The following is a 21,809-nucleotide window of genomic DNA, read 5'->3' as shown; positions in this document are numbered from 1 at the left end:
CATTTTTCTACAAGACTGTCATTTTCATTTTAATTTCAAATATTGTTATTTTTGGAGAGAGTGGCCTTGCCTGAAGCATGCAGAGGTTTCCAGGCCAGGGATGGAACCCGCTCCATAGCAGTGACCCAAGCCTCTACAGTGACATCGCTGGATCCTTGACTTGCTGTAGCACAAGAGAACTCTGACAGTCATCTTCCTATCATCTACTCGAGTCTTTCCCAGGATCCAATTTTAGCGAGAAACATAAAATAAAACCCATCTGGTATCACTTCAGAGAGTTGAGGAAGTCTGAGAGAGATTTTTAAGGAATAAACTAGCAAAATGCATTCATGATAAAAATGATCAAAATTAGGTCTGAAATCTAAGTTTTCACCCAGTACGATTGTTATAAAAGGGTTTTAAAAGACATTGTATTCATCGAAATGTGGCTGCTACAAGACCATGATATCATACCATTCAACGTATGCTTTTACTGTGTGGGGGGGTCTTAGCTTAAACCACCCAGCAAGACTGCAAACTTACGATAAGATGATTAAAAATAGGGCAAACACCTGAATGTCTTTTCCTTGAGAGAGAGTGTAAGGGTTGGAGGAGCCCGCAGGATCTGCAGATTCTGTGGGAAGGCGGACCCCCGTCTCTCCAATCCTCTCCTGACCCCTATCTCCAGTGAAACAGGGCACCCATGGCCACCGCAGGGAGGTGGCCGGAACCTCCAACCACTCCCAGGTCAGTGTACATCCCCCAGGGCTCTCCACTGGGGCTGTGCCAGGCTCCCCATCCCTGCCCAGAGTTCTCCAAAAATGTGCGGGCAGGGATGCTGGATTCCCAGTTGCCTACCTTCTAGCCACACTACTTTCAAGCCAAGTCCGTTTGCACGAGATTTCTATTTTCCACTTTCTATTAAAAAAGCGGAGAGAGAGGCAAAATGCAATTCAAATTGCATAACTGTTTGCCATTCTGTTCAAATGACGGGGTCAGGTTTTTCTAGCCGTTCCAGCAGGGCTGGGGCTGCTCCCGTCTGCTTGAGCGCTGGATCGCCTGGGCAGGTGTTCCTAAATAAGTGCTTGCGGGATCAATTTATTTTCTACGCTGTGGCAAACTACAAGGTCTAGCAGGTGGGTTCTACCTAACACTGCATAGGATAACAGGTCATTTCTAGAACTTTACGTTGGCATACCCTACCACCCAGGTGCCTGGAGGGATTTGGGAAAGTGCTAGCCAAAAATGGGGACATTTCATTATAATTATAGAGAAATAAATTATGAACTCTGAGCTCCTGGGAAGAACGGACATTAATTTGTTCACTGAATGTTTTAATTTGCACAGGATCTTCAGATGCGGCTATCATTATCAGATAGAGCTGTCACTTTTGACAAGCTTTCTTCGCGGCTGATTTTCTTCTTGAGTATAAAATATTTAGGTTTAGAGAACATTTGCTTTTAGAGTTAAGACTCCTTCGGTTCCATTAATACATAAAGGTAATTTCACTGATGTCATTACCTCTTCCTTTACAGGGTGAATTCTTATTAAACACAACAGGCTGGATTGTCACTAAGTCCTATTTGTTGAATGAATGGAACTGAGTCTTTCTCAAATTTCTTTTAACCAGGTTTTAGGGGAAAATCTCCCTCTAAATGATTGTGCTTAACATATTACCGTCGCTTTTTAGTTACCCTATAATTTAACCTTTAAATGACATAAGATTACATTAAAGAGTGACAAGTGGTATAGATCACATAAAGACCACTCCTATTTAGCTGATCCCACACGGTGGGTTGGAAGATACATGAAACCAGGGAGAAGGCGTTTCCTTCCGCGCCCAAGAAGTCCAGTTTATCTCCCCAGGTTGAGACACCTCCTCAGAAGGCAAGTGGAGAGATCAGCTCCCGCCGGAGGAGTGAGCCGGCCGGTATTCACTTGCAAAGGCGCCAGGCAGCCTGCTTGGCCCCGGAGGTTCCGCGGGAAACATCACCCCAGGGGCCTCCAGGCGCTTACTGTTCAGGGAAGAGGCAGCCGCTGCACAACCAAACAAATACATGAGATGATCGCGCCCGCTGCTCGGGGAATGGGGTCAAGGGTGAGCGATGGGGGCGGGCGCCGTGGGGGACAGTCTGGAAAGACCGGGGACGTGCACCAGAAGTTCCTGCTCTCTGCCTGCTCCCCCTCTTTTAGGGGCGCTGGCGAGCGGGGGCGGCCCCGGCAGCTCTTCCTCAGGCCCCTGCAGGTCACCGTTTCCCAACTTCCCGGCCTCGCCGCGATGCAGGAAGGCCCTGCCTGGCCTCCCGTTGACCAGTTACTCCGGCGCACTGTCTGCCTGTGTCTTACTCACACAGCCCAAGGAGAGGCCTGCTCTCGGCTCTCAGGATGTGGAGAGCTGCAAATAGCACGGACAGCTGCGGCCGGAGGAGCCGCCGGGAAGCGGGCCAGCTGCTGCCACTGCGGCCCGGCCTCCCCGCGCCGGGAGCAGCCGGGCAGAACCGCGCTGATGTAGGCCAACTGGCCCGGCCAGAGGGTGGCTTTTATCCTCTTAGGGCTGCACACCGGAGGATGGAGGGCGGCGGAGAGGAAGGAACGCGTGCCCTTAAACACTTGCTGCTGCTCCCCCAGATGGTCTGGGGGCGGCCAGCACCAGGGATGACCTCTGCGGCACCAGGCGCAGAGGCCTGGGACCCTCTGAGCAGAGCTGAGGAGCAGGGAACCAGGAAGCCAACCCAGCCCATCGTCGTCTTGGTGCTTGGCCTTTCTTCAGGATTTGTTCGGTCTTTTTCCATCATCTCCTTAAAATATTTTTCTCCTGAGTTTTCTGCTAGTTACAAGACTCACAGTCTCCTCTGGCCACACTCCCAAACTTGCAAACAGAAGTATTATTGAGAAAACACCATGGGAAGCTTGTCTTTAAAGAAGGAAGCCTCGGTGTCCCCTTGTGGCTCGACGGGTTAAGAATCCCCTTAGTATCCAAGAGGATGCGGGTTCAATCCCTGCCCTTGCTCAGTGGCTTAAGGATCCGGCATTGCCGACAGCTGTGGGGTAGGTCGAAGACTCAGCAAGGATCTTGTGTTGTTGTGGCATTGGCTGGCAGCTACAGCTCTGATTGGACCCCTAGCCTGGGAGCCTCTGTATGCCGCAGGTAAGGCCCTAAAAAGAAAAATAAATAAAGAAGGAAACCTCAAAGGAAATTAAAACGGACCCCTTGCTCCGTCCACACAGTCAGGACAGATGTGGGGTGCCACATCCGGCGCTTCAGGGCAACAGGAGATCCTGGAAGAGGGGCCACGCAGCGTAATAAAACACACAAGACTCTTTCGCATCTAGAAAGTGGGGGACCAGGAGGCCCTCCGTTCCGCAGAACCAAGGCGCCCAGGCTTTAGCCCACATGCCTTTTATCAGGGAAGGTGACGTAGGTTCGTGAGCAAAATCAGGTGCAGGTAATGATAAAACTCTCTCGGTGGCTGTGCTTTTGCACATGCGCTGAGTTTGTTTATTGCTTCGGTCGGCAGTTTCACTGGTCTCCAGCAGTGGGGTCCTGGCCATGTCCAGCCCCCGTGAGTTTTCCCCAAAGGAAAGTGGGAGGCGATATCAGAGAAGCAGAGTGTTGTGAGCGCCCAAAGCCTTCACCCTTTTCGAAGGTAGGTGCCCCGCCTGACGGGTGTGCAGCTTTGCCCTGAAACAGTGGGCCACCTGGCGGCACTGGGCGTCCAGGACTCAGCCTTGCAGGCGGACGTGGGGTGTTTCCTCCCCAGCCCTGCCTGGTGCTGGAGGGGAGTTCTGGTCTCTTCCGAGGCCAAGGTGCTTCCGCAGGGTGGCTGGAGCACGCGTGCTTGCTGCAGGCCCAGTGCCAGCCGGGCAGTGGCCTGGAGACCACGGGGCAGAGCCGGAGCGCCATGCTCCTCTCTGCGTGGCTGTGCTGCGTGTGGACGAGTCCTCAGAAAGAGAAAAACTGCTCTCCTGAGGTAAGTAGGCTGAGAAAAAAAAAAACACAACTGCTGAGATTGGCCCAGATTCTGCTCTGCCGGTCGGCCTTGGTCCTCTGGGAGCTTCTCGGGGCATTTTTAGCTCCTCTCTCAGTTTTTATGTGAAAAGGAGAGACAAGACACAATTCAGAAATGACTGTACAGCACCACAATTGTCACAGGAAATGGCTGAAACTGACCGTGACATTATATTGTATTTTCATCTTCCTTTCTTTCTTCTTCTGTTTTATTTTGTTTTTCATTATGCAACCAAAAATGTTAACATTTATCAGCTAAATGTTCAGAATTCAGCTCATATTGAGGACATGTTGCTCAAGGGACCTACCTCAAAAAAAAAAAAAAAAAAAAAAAAACTTTTAAAATAAACCCATACAGGTTGACGGGTCACCAGCTGAAGATTTTGTGAAATAACCAGATTTGCAGTGAATAGGAAGCCCCATTATATTCTTACTCTTTTTCAATTAAATTTTAAACATGCTTTAGCAAATATGTCTGCTTCCCCCAGGTGGGGGTTTTGTTTCAGGTTTCTTTTCTGCTGCCTGAGAGTGCTTTAAGTCTGCCAGAAACTCCCTGGAGAGACACGGAGCTCTTAATGCAGAATATTAACTCCTCTGTCTATTATACGCATGAAGCCAGGCCTACCTCTCTCCCAGGGGGATCGGAAATTGCCTTTGTGCACTGTTTGGAGAGGCCTTCCCATCCAGAAACAAAGAAAAGTGAAAACAAAACAAAACAAAAACAAGACCAAAAAACAATGCCCCAAAGAAATAAGAGCATAAAGTCCAAAGACCGTTAAAGCACTGAGTTTCAAGCCACTGGTTTTCAAAAAGAGTTCAGGCACAGGCTTTGGACTCATACTGTTTTGTGCTGGCTCTCACCCAACCCCTTGCTAGATGTGTGTCCTTGGGCAAGTATTTAACCTCCAGTGCCTCCATTTCCCCATTTGTAAAATGGGCACAATAATTGACTTCAAAAGGCTTCCTTGGCATGTGTGAGAATTTCATAAAATAAAAAAAATTTTTAAATCTGGCACAGTGCTTGGCACTTGGTTAGAATTCAATAATTAGTTGGCTGTTACTTTTAACATAACAATAGCAAATTATAAACTTATTTTTATAATAATAAATATAATGTGTTAATTGCTTTTAATAATAATTAATTACTTTTGATAATTACTGTTATGTTTTTACAAGGTCTCATTGTTTTCTCTCCCAATTTGGGCTTCCACCTTAATGGATACATACTCTAGGGGTTTCATTCCTAATTATTTGACCTTGATGCCAGTGGTTCCCAACCACCTGCGCAGCTTATGCCCAAGGGACTGATGGCCGGGTCTCAGCCACAGGGATGCTGATTTAAATGATCTGGGCTGTGGCCTGGGTTTTGGAAGTTTTGAAATCTCCCTAAGTGAGGCTAATGTACAGCCAACTTTGAAAAGCGGTGCTTTTTTTTGCGTTGTCCTCCTTAAAAAGGCAAATAGATGTTTATAGTTTAAATAAAATTAAAGCAGTATATATTCTGAGCTAATAATTTGACTTATTTTGCTGCATTAGCCATTCAAATCAGCCAAATACCTTGTTTGATTTTTTTTCACTGAATTTATACATTTTGATTTGACTGATTAATTTGGTAAAAAGTTTTATTCATTCAAATCACGTGGCTATAGCCTCAAGTAAAATGAATTTGTTGGGAATCAGCTCTGTGGTATAGGTATTTGGAACTTTTTGGAATCTACAGTACCATAGAAGTTCTTGTTACCCAACCCCATTCTATACATTTGCTAAGAAACTGACAATTAAATAAAAATGCTGATAGTTTTGGATTGATTTGACCAATTCATTCAGTAAAAAATTTGATTTCTCCAAGTCCTATAGCTATAGGCTAAAGGAAATTGAATTTGTTGGGGACCAAGTTAGGATGTTGAGTGTAACTGGGAGAACTGCTCCAGGAGTACCCAGTATCTAGGTGCATCCTGCACATTTGCTAACCCACTGGATGTGAAGTCAAAAGGCTGAGAGTTCCTGCTGCCGTGGCACCACAGGATCTCCGTGCCTCTGCAGCACCAGGACGAAGGTTCCATCCCTGGCTTGGCACAGTGGGTTAAAGGATCCGTCTGCAGCACAGGTTGCAATTGCCGCTGGAATCTGGTCCCTGGCCCCTGGGGAATGCCATTTGCCACGTGGGTGGGGCAGGGTGGGGGGGCAAAAAAAAAAAAAAAGGCAGCTGATAGAATGAGATTAATGTTGTCTCATCTTTTTGATCTGGTCCTGGGGACCTTTGATGGCACATAGTTGCTATCAGATTTGGACACCGCTGTCTGTGTGTTATTATCCTCTTTAAAAAATTAATGAGCGTGCGGTCCACTTAGCGCTTCGGTCATAGCGATCCATCAGATGAATCATGAGTGAGGGAGCACTCAGCCTCTATCAACTTCCTGTCAACATTTTCCGTTAGAGGCACGAAATGCTAGATTAGAAAAAGTCCCTGAACCTGGTTCCCAGAAGTTCAGCATCTGGCAGTGGACCTGGGCATCACAAGCTACGTTAACTAGCTGGGCACCACAACCTCCTGGGATGGAGCCATCCTTGGACCAGAATTCAACTGCCACTTGTCTCCAAGTGTTTATGTTTAAAGCATAAAACAGTTTATCAAGTGGAAAATCAGGCACTTTTACGTATATGGGCTACTTTCCCCACCACAGTCCATGTAATTTGTTATTAGGGTATTTATTTGTAAGGGGCAAAGAAATGACATCACTGGAAAATGGCACAAGAGAGGTATTTTGTTTGTGTGTGTGTTTATTTTTTGCTTTTTAGGGCTGCATCCAAGGTATATGGAAGTTTCCAGGCTAGGGGTTGAATCGGAGCTGTAGCCGCCAGCCTACGCCAGAGCCACAGCAACGTGGGATCCGAGCCGAGTCTGCGACCCATACCACAGCTCATGGCAACACCAGCTCCTCAACCCACTGAGCAAGGCCAGGGATCGAACCTGCAACCCCATGGTTCCTAGTCGTATTCATTAACCACTGCGCCAGGACGGGAACTCCCAGGACTCAGTTTTAAAACCATGACAGATCCCAGGACACCAGGACAAGTGGGTTATTCTACTTGGTAACCAGAGGTTACTGGCTCTTAGCCAGCCAGCCAGTTCCAGGCCCCAGGTCTGGCCCTTGTGGGAAAGATGGGGGTTGCTGAATCCCTCACTTATTTCAGAAGATAAGAAATATATCCAGCTATATCACAGTCCTACTGCAGAAAGCAAATTAATGACAATTCTGACCAAATTACTATTTCCTTAGATCATGTAGGTCAAGGGCCAATGAATTTTTCCCCTCTAGGGCCTTTTTTTATCTGTGGGTCACAGGGTCTCTGTCACTACTGGCTGGGGCCTTAGAGTGGGACACAGCCATGGACAATACACGCAAAGGAGGGGGCTATGTTCCAAAAAAATTTTAGTTACCAAAACCAGAAGTGGGCTGGGTTTGGCCCATGGATTGTTTGCCAAACCCGGATATGGATTATTAATAAGGAATCGTTTGCATAGATAATTCAACTTGAAGAATTATTTCTAGAAGTTACTTTAATTGGTCTAGGGCCAGGGGGCAGTTGGGAGCTGTCTTTTGGACTAACCTATTCATCCCTTAGTCGTGCCTACTATTTTGGGGCTATGGAATTTGACTTTTCTGATTCTACTCAAACATCACATAGTATGTGGGTGTGTGAAGGCAGCAGTGTGATATCTCCCATCACAAATTTATGTCCCAAAGTTCCTGTTGTGGCTCAGTGGTTAACGAATCCAACTAGGAATCATGAGCTTGAGAGTTCCATCCCTGGCCTCGCTCAGTGGGCTAAGGATCCAGTGCTGCCGTGAGCTGTGGTGTGGGTCACAAATGCGGCTTGGATCCCATCTTTTGTGACTAACCTATTCATCCCTTAGTCATGCCTACTATTTTGGGGCTATGGAATTTGACTTTTCTGATTCTACTCAAACATCACATAGTATGTGTGCCGTGGCTGTGGTGTAGGCCGGCAGCTACAGCTCCAATTAGACTCCTAGCCTGGGAACCTCCATATGCAGTGGCTGCAGCCCTAAAAGCAAACAAACAAAAACAAACCCCAAATTTATGTCCCCTTCCTTGTCTATTGGGAGACATCAGTCACATTCATTCGTCCACTGTCTTCTCAACTTCTCTTTCCAAACAGCATTTAAAAAGGAATTCCAAAGTTCCCATTGTGGCTCAGCAGGTTAAGAACCCGACTAGCATCCATGGGGATGCGGGTTCCATCCCTGGCCTCACTCAGTGGGTTAGGAATCCAGTGTTACCTTGAGCTGCGGTGTAGATCACAGACCAGGCTTGGATCTGGGAGTTGCTGTTGCTGTGGCTGTGGTGTAGGCCGGCAGCTGCAGCTCCAATTCCACGCCTAGCCTGGGAATGTCCACATGCTGCAGGTGCAGCCATTAAAAAAAAAAAGAAAATTCTCTTGCGCTCTACATCCTCTCAAGACATACTCATTTGCTTCAGTATAGCTTTTTTTTTTTTTTTTTTTTTTTGGTCTTTTTGCTATTTCTTGGTCTTGGGCTGCTCCCGCGGCATATGGAGATTCCCAGGCTAGGGGTCCAGTCGGAGCTGTAGCCACCAGCCTACACCAGAGCCACAGCAACGCAGGATCCGAGCTGAGTCTGCAACCTACACCACAGCTCACGGCAACGCCAGATCGTTAACCCACTGAGCAAGGGCAGGGACCGAACCCGCAACCTCATGGTTCCTAGTCGGATTCGTTAACCACTGCGCCACGACGGGAACTCCAGTATTTTCTTTATTGAGTGCTGGAAAAAATATTACGAGATTTTTCTAGCCATGCCACTGTATGGCCAGAGCAGCCTCTACCATCCCAACGTTCCTTTACAGGTGCCTTCATCCCCTCTCTGGGTACTCACGCTTCCCGGTGTACAGAGAAGGGCTGCCCGACACCTGCCCCATCACAGATAGGCCCCCAAGAGGAGAAGGCACAAACCAACGGAGTCTTAAAAGCAAAAGGGATGTGGGCGTGGCTTAAGGAGATGCGGGAGGGGAGGCGGAGAAGGAAATGCAAACAGCAGGGTGGGGGAGAGCAAACGGTAAGGCTTGGGCTCTGCGTTTCTAGGCCAAGTTCAGGGGGATATAACAAATAGACTGGCTCAGGAAAAGCAGAGTCACTCAGCCTTTGGGGACAGCAAGGGGTCACAGGGAGGGCACGAGGGGTAAAGCAGGCAGAGGCCACTGTAGGTTCTGAAGTCGGAAACGGGCAGTGATAAAAACGGTGACGCAGGCAGGGTATTCCGCTGGTGTCCAGGGCAGCTGGAGCCGGGAGACTGAGTCAGAGTGTGGCCGCTGAAATGGACAGTGAGGGACAGGGTCACAAAAAATTGCACAGAATCAGGAGGACAGGTAGTGTCACTGATTCCAAGAAAAATGGGAAGAGGTGATGCTCATTTATGAGGATGACGTCACGTTTTAGCTGAAAAACTTCAGGTACGCCTTGAATAAAGACGTTCCCCGGGCAAGCAGATGAGAAATCAGGGTGACTGGCGCAGATCTTAGCAGAACTCTGGTCAGAGGTGGTAACTGAACCAGGCAAAGAATAGCCTATGCTTTTTTTTGGTTATTCATTTGCTTAATGACCTTTGCCTAAAGTCTTTCCTGTTCAGCTGAAGAGAAACACACCAGAACCAGTGTCTCTTCTGACTTTGTCCGGCAGCGCGTTGCACAAACTCCCATGCAACACCCACGGCGGACGCGCCTCTGCGAACCAGAGTTTCTGAGTTAACCTGTACACTGCCCACATTCCAGCTCTGACCCCCGGTTTTCACTGTTGAGGGCACTGCTCAGTTCCGGCTGCCACCGAATTCACGGTGAGCTTGCCCTTCGGAGAACTGAATCGAATGGCATGTGACCCTCAAAGGGAATCATTTATAGAAGGAGGTTCCTGGCAGCTCAGCGAGTTAAGGATCTGGAAGTTGTCACTGCTGTGCCTTGGGTTCGATTCTTGGCCCTGGAACGTCCTCATGCCGAGGGTGAGGCCAAAAAATAAAAAAATGAAGAAGGTATTACAATGGTTAACAATACCATTGTTGTGGCTGTGGCTGTGGCAGCTGTAGCTCTGATTTGATCCCTAACCTGGGAACTTCCATATGCCTCAGGTAGAACAGCCCTATTTAAAAAAAAAGAATACTTCAACACGTAGGAGATAAATGTTTAGACAATGCAGTCATTAAGTGAGGCACTATTTTGGTTTGAGGATAAAAATCAGAACTATTCAGCTGAAAACATTTCATAGTTGTACAGTTTATCAATTAAATCCACTAGCTTCCATTTCCTACCCTTACACTTGTAAAGGAGGCATTAATACTGAAGATGATAGTGATATCCAGGAGGGGAGCATACGGTAATAAATAATGTAGCTTCTTTCTGCTTCAGTTGCTTTCCTAAATTAGTTATGAAACAGCAACAACTACTACTGGTGCCAGTGAGAAAGCTGACATTAGCCATTTCTTATTTAACAATGGAGTCATTAAAAAAGAGAGAGAAAAGGGAAACTCGGAGTGAGAAACTCATTACGGTATTAAATACGGATTCTTGGATCTTGGGAAGCTGCATGTTTGGTTTGGCTGAAGGATATCAAAAGCCACCAAACAAGAGAATGACATTTGTTGTAGCCCAAGTAAACAATTTTTATTTCTGTTTTCCATAGGCAGGCATATGAGGAGAACATAGCACATTTTATATTTGTACATTTTGGGAAAACATGTAGAATTATGATCATCATAATATGAAACGAGTCCCTTATGCTACTGAATGCTCCATCACTGCTCAGGGAGCGCTGCATGGGCAAAGAGTGTGGAAATGAGTGATCCCCGAAATTTCAGTCCCAGTGTGGATTTCGTAAGGCCTGGACAGAAAGAATCACCCTTGAATTTTCTGTTATATAAAAATTTATTCTATAACTTGCTTTCAGAAGATGTGTTTCAAAATCATAGTAACTTTTCAAATATTACCAGGAACATCTTCCTTGAGCCTTACTGAGTTTTTTTTTTTTTTTTTTTTTTTTTCTTTTTAGGGCTGCACCTGCAGCACATGGAAGTTCCCAGTCTAGGGGTCGAATCAGGGCTGCCGGTCTACGCCATGGCCACAGCAATGCCAGATCCTTTAATCCAACGAGCTAGGCCAGGGATCGAACCCGAATCCTATTGGATACTAGTTGGATTCTTAACCCGCTGAGCCACACTGAGAACTCGAGACTTTTTTTTCCAATCTCACTAGAGATGGAAATGTTTCCCATTCTCCATAAACTCCAAGATTTTCCCTCTCTCTGCAAAAGGGAAGAATTATTTAGGGACGGAATTCCCGCCCCCAGACATAAACATGATCAAATGCATGCCTTTCCAGTGAGGCTTCGCCCCAGAATTCAGACAAGTTGGAGTCCTTTTTTATGAAATATTGTCTCTCGATGCTCTAACACTTATGCCTCCCAGACAAGATGTTTGCAATAAACTTTATAAACTTCCATATTATGAGAAATCACTTTTGGGTGTTAAGACTGGAAACAGAAGAAATTACTGATAAGAAGTTACAGATACTGTAAATCAAGTTTTCAACAGTGTTTGGTGCATAGTCTGTGCTCACTAAATATTACAAATATTACAAGCTCTTGTAATTTACTATTTGGGAACATTCACATTTAATGGCAAATGGTAGCATGTATACACACAGTTATAAATGTGCACACCTATTTCTGTACATAATGTGTATGTACAGAGAAGTGTCTAACTTTTCTAATTGCCAAAAATAATCTTTGCTTGTGAATTCATTCATTGCTGTTTGCTGTTTGTTTGTTCTATCAAGAGTTGGAAAGGAGAGCACTGGCAGAGGTGTGAAATGGCTCATTTATTTTAGTTAATTGTTAACCCTGAAGCCTCACCATCATTATTGTAATCTCAGCAGTGAAGCAACACTGGCCATTGATGAAATGCCTAATCGATGAATTCAAATCACAAAAGGACAGTGCCACCTTCGTCACAGATTAGAGAAGGTTACGACGAGGAGGGCTGCCAGGTGTAGTCCAGCACGGCCTTATTTTACAAGTGAGGACCCTGGGGCCCAAAGACCCAATGCCAATGGCAGACCACGTGGCACATACCCGAGGGGTCATTTCAAGGCTGGACTTTTACCTCCACGTCCAGGCTTTGCACAGTCTCATTAACCGTAAGGCTTTTTCTGATTAACGAAACTGAAAGGCTTTTTACTGAGTCTCTCTGATGACAGTGTGTGAGGCCATTACCGCTGGATTTGCCTCCTCTGGTCTCTTGCGGGTGACAGCCCTTAAGCCTCTCAAATGCGGGGAAGAGGGATTATGATGCTACAACAATGAACTGAGGGGCCCCAGCAAGTCTCCCCTTTGCTGCTCGGCTGTTGTAGAAACACAAGAATGTATGGGTGCCCCTCACACCTCCTCAGTTTATTTTTTCATTTATTGTTAATTTTTAGGGTGGCACCCTGGCATATGGAAGTTCCTGGGGGGCCAGGGACTGAATCCAAGCGGGGCGGCAACGTTGGATCCTTTAACCTGCTGCACCAGGCCTGGAATGGAACCCACGCTTCACCAGCAACCTGAGCCGCTGCAGTGGGGTTCTCAACCCACTGTGCCCTAGTGGGAACTCCACGCCTCCTCATTTTAGAATTAAGAGGTCCACTGTTCTGTTTTTCGAGTGTATTCCTGAATGAAATCTTTGAAAACAGGTCATAGGGATCGCTTCGATTCCTGGATGAGTTCAAGCAATCACTTGTCTCCGATTCTGATGTTCAGAACAGGTGGTCCAGGTGGGGACATTCGCCTGAAGCCACACCTGCAGAACCGGAATGGCGTGCAGACTGGACGCTCCGGGAGGCAGAGGGTTTGGGGCTCCTCCAGGCCTGGTCTCAGTGCTCACACAGTCAGTGCCCAGGCCCGCGAAGATGCGCCAGGACTGTATGCCTTAGTAGAGTGAAGGGCTGCTTGTCTGAAGTTTCCACGGAACAGGAGGGCACCCTAATCTGGAGGTGGGCATCAATGCTTTTTTTTTCCTAAGTTATGTTTCCAAACCGGGTGGCTACTTTGGCGAGACCCCAAACACCCAACGACCAGCCAAATCAAACCCCCAGACACCCTTCAAGCTTCCCCATCGACGGCTGGGAGCCACAGCAGAGCGTGTCCCCGCTCTGAGGGGCAGCCTTAAACTTCCGAAGCTGACTGGCCGCGGCCCTGACCCGCTCCTTCCCTCTGAAACGCAGGCCCGCGTCTCCCGCTGGCCTCCCTCCCTTTGGGGGTGGTTTCTTGCCGCCGCCTCCGTGGGGGTTTGTGTGTAGCACGGTGGCATCAAGAAAAAAGCGAACACTTACGTGGTGCTTGCTGCCCTTTGAGACAGTTCTTCTTTGACGAAGGCCTTGCCCCTGTGTGGCCAGAATCCCAGCCGGCCTGACTTGGGATTAACGGTGTCCATTCGTGGAGGAAGGTGGGGGCAGGTGCGTCAGAGCACGTGCTGCCCGTCAGACGGCTCAGCTGATGACCCTGTGCCGGAAAAGGACTCGGCTGGCATGGCCCCTCGCGGGGACAGGTGCTCAGGCACAGAGTGGGTCCCTTCGGCAAAGGATGACGCCCGGGCATGAATATGTATGTTTTGAGGAAGGAGTGACAGTGGAGACAGGACAAAGGACCGCAGCCAGGGCCCCCTCCCCAAGGCCTATAATGACACCAGGAGCCAGAGCTTCCTTGAGGAAAGCTGGTCCTGCTCACTTTTCGAGGTGAAACTGCACCTGAAGCCACGTTCCTGCGACGGGAACACTGCGGGCTCCTTCTGGCAGCATCATCAACACGACGTCTTTATGCTGACTGCATCCTCTGTCCAGAGACGTCGGAAAAAACAGGATGAGCCCCGTGGGTCTAAAGAGGACGCTCCACTTCCTTTCTCAAAACCTTCCGCCGTGTCCTCCCACCTTTGGTCTTGAATTCTAGAAGATGGATCTGCTGGCCCCGGACCCAAGAAGACAGTGCGCCACGGGTCTTTTCCACAGCAGCTCCGTCTCACGAAACACAGGTGCTTTTTACCGGATCTTTCCTGCGGCATTTAAAAAAATCTGCCCTGCACTTTGCCACATTGAGTTTTTCCATCCCCAAGGCACCGCTGCGAGCTGGTGGGAGGGGAAAGCGTTAAGTTCTCTTAGGCCTGCGGAGAGGAGAGGTCGACAGGTCCTGAATCACACAGGGACTCAGAATACCTGCCTGGGCGGTTTCTGAGTCAGTTTGAGGGCTGGCTGTTTATACAGCAGGAGGTATTTCTTCATTTGGGGAGCTTCATTTGGGGGGGGGGGGCTCACTGAGTGTTTACTCCCTGCTCCCAAGCCAACAAAGTGAAAACAAAAATATATTCAGCAAAGTGTGTAGAGGAGTTCTCTTGTGATAACTCTACAGCTGGGTTATTTATTATGAAGCCGGAAAAGCCTATTCGAAAGCTAGCTGCAGCTTTTTTTTTTTTTTTTTTTTTCTGTCTTTTGTCTTTTTTGTTGTTGTTGTTGTTGTTGTTGTTGCTATTTCTTGGGCCGCTCCCGCGGCATATGGAGGTTCCCAGGCTAGGGGTCGAATCGGAGCTGTAGCCACCGGCCTACGCCAGAGCCACAGCAACGCGGGATCCGAGCCGCGTCTGCAACCTACACCACAGCTCACGGCAACGCCGGATCGTTAACCCACTGAGCAAGGGCAGGGACCGAACCCCCAACCTCAGGGTTCCTAGTCGGATTCGTTAACCACTGCGCCACGACGGGAACTCCTAGCTGCAGCTTTTGAAGGGGATTTTTCGGTGCAGGTCTGAGCCCTCATGACTGGCGTCACCCCCATCCCAATGGTGGGGAAAAGGCCTCTGAGTGGCAAGAGCAACAACTAAGCCCACTGGACACAAACAATTTTCTTATGTTTGGGTGAAAGGGGACTTTCCAAAGAGCCCCTTTTCCTGTCCTTCCCGGAGGCTCATGCTGGGGACAAGATGGCAGGGGGGATGGGAGTCCTTGGGCACCTGAACAAGCCTCTCCCGCACACTGGCAGTCTGGGACACCACCTTCAGCCCAATTAATAGTTTTTGTTCCTGTTTTTCCTGTTTCAGCCATACCTGCGGCATATGGAAGTTCCTGGGGCCAGGGACTGAATCCGAACCACATCTGCAACCTATGCCACAGCTGGATCCAGCAACACTGGATTCTGCAACCCACTGCACTGGGCTAGGGCTGGAACTGGCGCCTCCACAGAGACAAGCCAGATCATTAACCCACTGCGCCATAGCAAGAATTCCCCAATTAATATTAATCAATGTGTGTCAATGACTGGTTCTAAATGAAAAGTCTCCCCTTTTTAGATTCTGCTGTGGTTGAAACTCCTATTTTCTCTGATGCAATAAAATAATCTTAGAAGTTGGTTGGAACCACCTTGGTTCTTCCACTCCTGTGCGGACACAACAGTTCTCTAGCCTCTGCTTCATGCTTGGATGTGAAACAATTCTAGTTTCTTTGACAAGCCCATCTCCTTCTAGCTCCCTGGCCGGCCAGCTGCGGGACTCTTTCTGAGCCTGCTGTGAGTTTCCTGATTCCATTCTCTGGGGTAGTTTGGAAATCTACCCACACCAGTAGTCCTCACCTTCCCAAACAAAACCAAAACAACTCACACACACTCCCCAGACTACTAGGAGGTGTGGTCCACCCAGCCTAGTCAGCCTGTATCTTTTATTTCATATGCATTTGTATCCGTGCTGATCTGTAAGTTCCTTAGGCCACTTTATTGAGCTAACTAAATTCTATCCAGTCAAAAGTTTACCAAGCCGACCGGGAAACTCTTAGCCACCTGATATGGCAATGCAATGAAAAACGTCTTTTTTCAAAAAGACACTGGCTGTGACAATGACTAGAGAAGAAAGAAAATCCCTAGAATTCTTGGCAACCTGGCAATTTAACGTTGCCCACTGTGGTATACAGGTTTCTTTTAATGATCATCACAAGAGCTGGTCCTGCTGGATATGGAAAAGGTGAACTTAAGAAGGAAAACTTTCATAACCAGTTGGAAGTAAAAGAAGCTAGGCTGATAACAGTGTCTATAGATTTTAGATATGAAATATGAGAGACATTGGTTTCAGTTATTAAAAAGCATGAGCTTAAGCTTTTTGATCCCTTAATTAACGTGCTGGTTCAAAAAGTGTTCAAATGCAACCTTTCACAACTCATTTTCTAAAACGATATCATAAAAGCAGCAGAGTGAGCAAATCTATGCACATCTGTACTGCAGGAGACATCCTACTGTCTGCTGCCACACAGAAGAGCCGGAGTCCCAGCGCCTGTTCAAGATCTTCCTGGAAGGGCGGTCCTGACGATGTCATTAAGGGGCTCGAAAAAAGATGCGGCTCCAGAGCAGCCTCGCCCAACCTAGAGGTGGAGAGGCTACCTTGGTTGCCGGTGAAATTCGCATTGGGTTTGTTCCCTTCACCGGTGTCATCTGAGCCCCTTGTACCTTACCTTCTGCTGTCTGCACCTGTAACCCAAAGACATCCCAGGGACAGTGACGGTGTGCACTCCAGGTGTGTAATCCCCAAATGTCAGTTCAGTGAGGGGAACCGTCCGTTAAAACAAAAGTGGATTTTCCACAATTATCACCGTGGCTGGCAGAGGCCCAGGTTCAAAGTTTTCACACACACACCCCCCCCCGCCTCAGTCCTTCCTGGGTGGGGGGGCGGGGGAAGAAGGAACGAGCATGGAACGTCTTCCCTTTCAGTTCTCTAGGTTCTGGCAGACTCTGTGCCCACATCATGATGTCTGAGTGCTCATCACATCAGAACAGCCAGATCTTAGGGTTTTTTACAACTCTAACGGCTCTGCTGGGTAGGTGCATCTATTAATATCCACTTTCACTGGTGCGTATAGACAGACTCTCAAATTAAGTTCTGACAGAGCAGTCTGAAATGGTGCAGAGCCCAGCAATTGGCCCACGCGCTAGAGTGACCATCTGTGGTCAAACACGTTTGAATTCTACCTGCTTATTCGCCAGGTGCTTGACTGAAGACTGATATTATGTCCAGATTGAAATGCCTACCTTGCATCTCACAGCACAAAGGGAATTCCTGGGTGTCTGAGTTTTTCCCCCTAAAGAATTTCCACTGGCCCACTTTGTATTTCTCAACAGCAATTCATATAGACTTGGAAAGTGATAAAATATGTGCAGCTGAGAGCCAGTGATGATCACAGACAGAGGAGAAAGAGAAAAGTATATACACGCAAAGAGACAGAAATAATCCGTTTGGGGGCATTTTCACAAAAAGTTGCCTTTTAGAGAGGAAATTGTACCTGAATTTCCAGAGGTAAAGCATTCACTTTGTAGAATGCTTGGAAAACTGAAATCCTCTCTCATTTTTATGACAAAATTGGACTTGTATTTCTCTAGTAACAAGTATCGGACCCAGAAAGATACAAAGAGTTCGGTAAGAATGCAGCAAGACGTACCCTCCAAAATCACACATCTCAAGGTAAGGCTGACCATCTTTTGCTGATAAAATATTAAAAGTCCACTCCAACTATGGTGCAGAATATGAATGCAAAGCAGTTAGAGTTACTTTTATATCTGGCATCATAGCTAAGACGCTTTAAAAGAAAAGCAATATTAGAACAGAACAAAACAATGGGACAGCAGAGTCACTTGGCTTCTAACAAGGTTTCTGCCTAATATTCTGTAAGAAGAGAAAAGACAACTTGCATTGATTGTGGAAGCTTCTGGAGTTTGGAAATGAATGGCTGATCAGAGATAGGCAGACACTCTGATTCAAGAAGCAGAAAGATAACTGGTAGGTTCTTTGGCCACAGACAGTTTCGCCACTGAGGAAGGACTGTTTAGACCAGCATTGGCAGGGAACTGAGGTAGCAGTCAGAGCAAACAAGATTGCAGCCAACGTCAGGGTACAGATAGCAATCGAATACACTGGAATTCAAAGCAGGTTGTTCATAGGGCCTGTCTTCCTCAACAGGAATAGAAGTTCCATGTGGGCAGTGATTTGACATTTTGCTCATGGCTGGATCCCCAGCTTCTGCAACAGTTCCTGGCTCCTAGATAGCTGATGAGTGAATGAACATAAACTGAGTTTCAGAAGACAGATTTGCCCAAGGAAATTAAATTCCACAGATGTCTAATGAGCACCTGAGCAGTGCCATGCTAAGCGTCCTCATGGGATACAGAAGTCACTACAGAGTGGCAATGGGGATGCACCCTGAGGGGGTTTACTAAATGCTGGATGGTAGGAAAGGCAGGAACTGGGACCCAAATGCTAGGCCTGGTCTTGGAATTCAGTTCCCTGAGCTCCCCTGCCAACAGGAACTGCTTCATCTGCCTTGTGTGCCCGGTGCCAGCTCAGGGCACTTCCAGCAGGTGCTCAACAGAAGCCTGTGAATTGATAAGCTGGCGAGAGGGATCCAATCCAGCTGGAGGATCAGCAAGCTGGGGGGGAACAGTCAGGGACTCGGCCTGGCTTCCTTCCTCCATCTCCAGCTCACTCACTTGAATGGCCGGGGCCGGGCTAGAACCGAGACTGTCAGAGTGAAGCCTGGGAACTCAGGCCCCAGGGCCCTGGTTGGGACTTCCTGTATCAAAATCTTTTTTTTTTTTTTTTTTTTTTTTTTTGTCTTTTTGCTATTTCTTGGGCTGCTCCTGCGGCATAGGGAGCTTCCCAGGCTAGGGGTCCAATCGGAGCTGTAGCCCCTGGCCTACGCCAGAGCCACAGCAACACGGGATCCGAGCCGCGTCTGCAACCTACACCACAGCTCAGGGCAACGCCCGATCCTCAACCCACCGAGCAAGGGCAGGGATCGGACCCACAACCTCATGGTTCCTAGTCGGATTCGTTAACCACTGCGCCACGACGGGAGCTCCTGTATCAAAATCTTGAGAGAGGCACCCAGACCGTAGCATCATAAACAAGTATCCAGGTAAGTCTCCTGCACATACCAAAGTTTGGATTCTACTGAAGTAGGATTTTGTAGACTAGTGAACAGATCTAGTATGAATTCCTTCTCAAGTATCCGCATTCGTCACTGAAATCCTAAGGGCACAGGACATTGTTATTTGGGGTGGTTCCCATGGACCAGGGACTGTTCGAGATGCTTTCACATATGATAACTTAATATTCGATCATTCAAAGGGTAGTTTTATCATATCTACTTTTAAGGATGCGAGCTCAAGGATAGCTAAGAACTTGCCTAATATTTGCACAGCAAGTACCAAGTGGCAATCCAGAGCAGGTCTGTTCAATTCCCGAGACCACATGCTCCCCTGTGTCTTGCTACTTCTTGGGGAAATGCAGAGTGGAGGGCACCCCGACCTTCCGTAGTAGCCGTTTTTTTAGGAAATGGCCACAGACTCAGTTTCGGACTGGTTGACTCTATCATGATGGATTTCTGGGAATCACAATTTAAGCATATATGCCTTAGGCCTAGGCAGAGAGTGTCTAAACCACCTACGACTTAAATAATCCTTATAAAAAGGCCGAACCCCGGATGAAGTGGTTCCTGTCTGGGGCAGGAAACTCAGGGGCAGAGGCAGACAAGCACCTTAAGTGGGCAAGAGGGGAGGTGGAGGCTGTCACATCTGACACTGGTCCCGCCTACAACCCCGCCCAGGGGGACAGGTCTTCTCAGATTTCAAAGAGCAGCCAAAAGTCCAACTTTCCCTGGGAAATACCCTGATTTTTAAATATAGATAAGGAGGTCAAAAGTTGAAAATACACTTCAAAGGGCAAACAAACAGGTCTGGAAAACAAGGACCAGCCGATGAGCTCCAGCCTACAATCTCTGGTCTGGAGCTAACTCCCAGGAACTTAAGCAACACGGAGTAACTAGGGTAGTGTCCACTGAAGCGTATGTCTTTGCACCCTATTCACGTGAGGGTACATCCTATCGCTATTGCTGGTTTAATTTGCTAAAGCATGCATCACATCACCTTTGATCTTATTCAGGTTTATGAGTTGTGGCTTGAAGGCCACATTTTTATAAACTGAATTGGGCCTTTCTATTAACGACTGGGAGGATGCCTCATTCTGGCATTGAGCAACTTACAAATGAATGATTCCCTAGCCTTTCAGTTCATTTCACAGGAAAATAGAGTAAATTCTCTGGGAAGAGACTTCAGTTTTCGTAAGCAACCCTCCTTCTTTATAAAAACTAATCGCATTTGGAGATTTCCTAAGACCTTGGTACTGAAGCATCAAAGCTGCTGTGTTTCAGAGCAGAAATTCTCTGGCGCGCAATACATACCTGATAATGTGTGATTTACTATAAAAGACACGCGTTCTAAACCAGGAAGTTGAGAACAACGAATAGGGTTTTCATCCCTATTATTTAATGACATGTAATGTTAACAAGTAGAATAACAATGAACTAGCCAATGAATTGTTTTGTTTTGTTTTGTTTTAAACACTTCCACGGTCTAAAAAACACTTGACTCTCAGTATTGGCAACACTTTAGGGAAGATTTTCATATCCATTTTACACACAGCAGGGTTAAAAAGATAACCTCTCCCTCTGCTTTTCTTTTTGCAACGTGCACGCATTTATGTCGTGTTACCAAGTGAGGCAATATTAACCGACCAAAGCAGAAATCATCATTAAATCAACATCACACAATGTCACAATGTCACCAGTCTCACCAGTCTAATGATGTTAAACGCAGGATAGGCGCACAAGCAGCGGTGTGAACGGATTAAAATGGCACTTACAAGGATGACCCGCAAAGATTCCTAGTTTCAAGACCCAACAAAAGCCTCCAGGAAGTAGGCGGCAGGTTTTAGTCTCACTTAGTTTCACGGCTACGCTTTTTAACGGTAGTGTTCCACCGTAAAACAAAAGCGCACCACAGCAGCCTGGAGAATTTTGGAGAAGAAAAGCCTCCTCTTTCCCGGAAGTCTAGCGGGGCCGAGTTGGCCGAGCGCGCGCCGCCGCCGCCGCCACCGGGAGCGCCCCCGAGCCCCGCGCCCCGCGCCCGCCCGCCGGCCAGCGTGCTGCAGCCGCCGCGGCCCGGGCGGGGCCGGGGGTGGGGGTGGGTTCGCTGGTTTGGAGGGTGGGTGGGGTTGGCTGTTTCTGGAAAGCTCAGCAGAGCTAATCTAATCTTCCAAGGCGCGTCCGCTGCCCGAGAGCAGCGCTCACAGTCCGCAGCGCCGGGAGGGCTCCGCGGCCTCCCCCTCCCGGTACCACCTCGCCCCTCCCCCACGCCGCCTACCTCCCTTCCCCCTCGGCCTCCAGTCGCCTCCCATCCAGCATCCCCCTCCCCGCTCCTCCATCCCCCCTCCCCTCCCTCCTCCCCCAGCCCCCGCTTCCTCCTTTCCCCCTCCCCCACCTCCCACCTCCCTTTCTCCAACTTCCCCGCCTCCTGCTTCCTCCCCCCTCTCCCTCCCCCTCTCCTCCCCCCCCCACTCCAACCCCCAGGGCTGCGGGCGGCTCCCGGGTTTCGCTGGAGCACACGCATTTGCGCAGAATGTGGTTCCCAGGCTCTCGGTCAAGAACTGAGATGGGAAAAGTTGGCTGGCGGCTCCCGCTGCCCGGCCCCCCTCGAGCCCGGCCCGTCCGCGTCCGGAAAGCGCGGCGCTCGCAGAAGGGCGAGGGGGCTGCGCTCTCCGCTTTTCTTCTCACTTTCACCGTGATCGTACCCTTGACGTTGAGCACCCGTTAGCGCAGCGGGACTTAACTGTTTTAGGGAAGAAAACGAGGGCGGAAAGGGGGACTGAGAGGGAGAGAGGCGAGGGGGAGGCGAGAGA

The 21,809-nt window shown here is 48.2% G+C and overlaps 2 long non-coding RNA genes across 3 annotated transcripts; both read right to left on the bottom strand.

Annotated features, from left to right (window-relative positions):
• Positions 1–42: 42 nt before the first annotated feature.
• Positions 43–21,018, bottom strand: LOC146398504 (uncharacterized). The gene is made up of 2 exons (XR_014819130.1): positions 20,775–21,018; positions 43–4,292 (listed from the first exon to the last, which is right to left on the bottom strand). It is a non-coding gene; the product is annotated as an uncharacterized LOC146398504 (long non-coding RNA).
• Positions 8,769–14,102, bottom strand: LOC146398505 (uncharacterized). Of its 2 annotated transcripts, none has more exons than XR_014819128.1 (3): positions 13,801–14,102; positions 13,387–13,555; positions 8,769–9,342 (listed from the first exon to the last, which is right to left on the bottom strand). It is a non-coding gene; the product is annotated as an uncharacterized LOC146398505 (long non-coding RNA). The 2 variants fall into 2 exon arrangements; XR_014819127.1 differs by lacking the exon at positions 8,769–9,342 and adding an exon at positions 10,658–13,041.
• Positions 21,019–21,809: the final 791 nt, after the last annotated feature.

This window comes from Sus scrofa, chromosome 11, assembly GCF_054392235.1.
Source record: "Sus scrofa isolate SSC_HxYL_T2T_F1_AM1 chromosome 11, Sscrofa_HxYL_maternal_Yorkshire_Landrace_v2.0, whole genome shotgun sequence".
Lineage (NCBI taxonomy): Eukaryota > Metazoa > Chordata > Mammalia > Artiodactyla > Suidae > Sus > Sus scrofa.
The sequence above is the reverse complement of the archived record's forward strand: the minus strand, read 5'-3'. Positions and strand labels throughout refer to the sequence as shown.